Source organism: Octopus sinensis, unplaced genomic scaffold, assembly GCF_006345805.1.
Source record: "Octopus sinensis unplaced genomic scaffold, ASM634580v1 Contig12422_ERROPOS141121+, whole genome shotgun sequence".
NCBI lineage: Eukaryota > Metazoa > Mollusca > Cephalopoda > Octopoda > Octopodidae > Octopus > Octopus sinensis.
The window spans coordinates 35,001-38,184 of record NW_021832600.1 but is presented as its reverse complement, the minus strand read 5'-3'; positions in this window follow the sequence as shown (position 1 = coordinate 38,184).

Here is a 3,184-nt window from a genome sequence, read left to right as displayed (position 1 = left end):
GATGTTTACGGAAGATTAACACTAACTTGTGGATTGTCATTTCACAAACAGGCTGACCTTGTCAGTGGGGTGTGGCGGGGGAAGGGGAAGGGGTGTGGTAGTGGTGGTGGTGGTGGTGGTGGTGGATGGCGGCGGTGTTGGTGGTATTGGTGGCAACGATGATTCTTGAAGTGGTGGTGATGATGATGATGATGGAGTTTAGGTGGTAGTGGTTGTTGGTGGTGGTGATGGTGGTGGCGGTGGCGGTGTTGGTGGTATTGGTGGCAACGGTGGTTCTTGTGGTGGTGGTGGTGATGATGATGATGATGATGATGATGGAGTTTGTGTGGTAGTGATGGTGGTGATGGTGGTGATGGTGGTGGTAGTGGTGGTGGTGGTGATGGTAGTGGTGGTGGCTTTGGTGGTGATGGTGTTGCGGCGTGCTGTTGGGTGCAGTGTTTGGGGGTTTGTAGAGGGAAGACTAAACGATATCTTTCGGCTAAATCAAACGATTTTCATGACTTAAAATTCCTGGACATCCAACGTAGAGACGGTGGACTTTTAGGCTTTTTGTTGTTGTTGTTGGTATTGTTGTTGTTGTTGATAGTGGTGGTGGTGGTGGTGGTGCTAATTTTGTTATTAATGGTGGTAGTATTCGTGTTAATGTTCGTTGGTGTTGTTCTTGAAGGCTTGTTGTTGGTGTTGCTGTTGTTAACGACGCTGCCAGTTCCGTGTCAGCTCACATCGAGCAGCCCTTAAGGGTTCGCAGTTAAACCGGCTGAACGTCGAGTTGCCCTTCTCAGATATCTCTTCCCAGTTATGCTATAGTATCACCATCCAGCTCAGTTTCTCCATATTTACTCTTTTACTCTTTTACTTGTTTTCAGTCATTTGACTGCGGCCATGCTGGAGCACCACCTTTAGTCGAGCAAATCGACCTAGGACTTATTCTTTTTTTGTAAGCCCAGTACTTATTCTATCGGTCTCTTTTGCCGAACCGCTAAGTAACGGGGACATAAACACACCAGCATCGGTTGTCAAGCAATGCTAGGGGGACAAACACAGACACACAAACACACACATGCATATATCTATATATATATAAAACTGTAGTTGTTGGAGTGTCTGTCCCCTTCGATTTAGATGCCTAACTCCTCCCACATTTTGCGGTGCAGTTTAACCAAATTCGGGTATCTTATAGTCGTGATTCATATCGAGCCCGTCTGAGTATTAGCGCGCGTCTACGATGAGTCTACGATTTTAAAAATAATTTAACATCATTTTTTATTCCATTTTAATGCATAATTTTTCGTGTGTCGATGACGGCGGAGTTGGCGTCCATGGTCACACCTGCACCTCTTTGCTTCTCCCCCTTCTTCCCTCCCTCGTGAAGCTGTGGGGAAGGGAGTGTAAGGAAATCAACGTCGTAAAGCGTTGTCAAGGAGACCAGCGTTCTTTTAGAACAACGACTTCATGGCTTGAAGACATCAAAACAGAAATGGCTAAGAAAGCCCGAATTGGCATCTATAAGGGAAGTAACTCTCTAAAAATGCTTATATAGTTATTTCCCTTACAAACCCGAGCAACGCCGGGTGATACTGCTAGTATATATATACATATATATGACGGGCTTCTTTCAGTTTCCGTCTACCAAATCCACTCACAAGGCATTGGTCGGCCCGGGGCTATAGCAGAAGACACTTGCCCAAGATGCCACGCAGTGGGACTGAACCCGGAACCATGTGGCTGGTAAACAAGCTACTTACCACACAATAAAAATTTGGGGGGCAGCCATGCAAACAAAACAGTAAATTGAGGATTTACGGTCGTATTTTAAGAGTCCACGAGAAAATGTTTTGTAAAACCTCAATAAGAGATAAAAGTAGTAACTATAATAAAAAGAAAAGTTAATCGCCACATCAGAGTGTCTGTTCCGTGTTACTACTAGTTTAACCCCAGGCAGATCTTCTGCCAGCCGGTTATAGGTGCGGCGTGCACTCTGTACATACATATTGCCAAGCAGAGCAAGCAATTTTTGTGTAGATAGTGTGTAGATGTAGGCTACGTACAAGCTGTAAGAATGTATATGTTTCTTTACTACCCACAAGGGGGTAAACACAGAAGGGAAAAACAAGGACAGACAAACAGATTAAGTCGATTACATCGACCCCAGTGTGTAACTGGTACTTAATTTATCGACCCCGAAAGGATGAAAGGCAAAGTTGACCTCGGCGGAATTTGAACTCAGAACGTAACGGCAGACGAAATATCGCTAAGCATTTCGCCCGGCGTGCTAACGTTTCTGCCAGCTCGCCAGCTGTAAGAATGTATAATCCACAGCCTTGTGTTCTTTATAGTTTATTGGGATTTGGTGCAGAGAGATTAAGGGTCCAGACAGACTTGACACTGTCTATGATGATTTTAATCTATCGTTTCTGCAGTGTGTTTCGTTTCTTTCTCTTAGCCAAATATGGTGTCTGTGGTTGCTCTAAGTATCGTATATTTGCGCACCGTTTTTGCTTTCCGTAGTATGTCGTTTCTGTGCATGCTGAACGTGGTTGACTTACATATAACTTCTAATATTTTTGTCTTCTGTGAGGCAGCGAGCTGGCAGAAACGTTAGCACGCCGGGCGAAATGCGTAGCCGTATTTCGTCTGCTGCTACGTTCTGAGTTCAAATTCCGCCGAGGTCGACTTTGCCTTTCATCCTTTCGGGGTCGATAAATTAAGTACCAGTTACGCACTGGGGTCGATATAATCGACTTAATACCTATGTCTGTCTTTATTTGTCCCCTCTATGTTTAGCCTCTTGTGGGTAGTAAAGAAATAAGAAACGTTGAGCACGCCGGGCAAAATGCTTAGCAGTATTTCGTCTGTCGTTACGTTCTGAGTTCAAATTCCGCCGAGGTCCACTTTGCCTTTCATCCTTTCGGGGTCGATGAAATAAGTACCAGTTACGCACTGGGTCGATATAATCGACTTAATCCGTTTGTCTGTCCTTGTTTGTCCCCTATGTGTTTATCCCCTTGTGGGCAGTAAAGAAATAGGTATTTCGTCTGTTTTCACATTCTTATTCCGCCGAGATTGACTTTGTCAGTCATCCTTTCGGAGTCGATAAAATATGTACAGTTGAGGACTGGGGGTCGATGTAATCGACTTACATCGTCTCCTGAATGTGCTGGCCTTGTTCCATTCTTTGAAACCA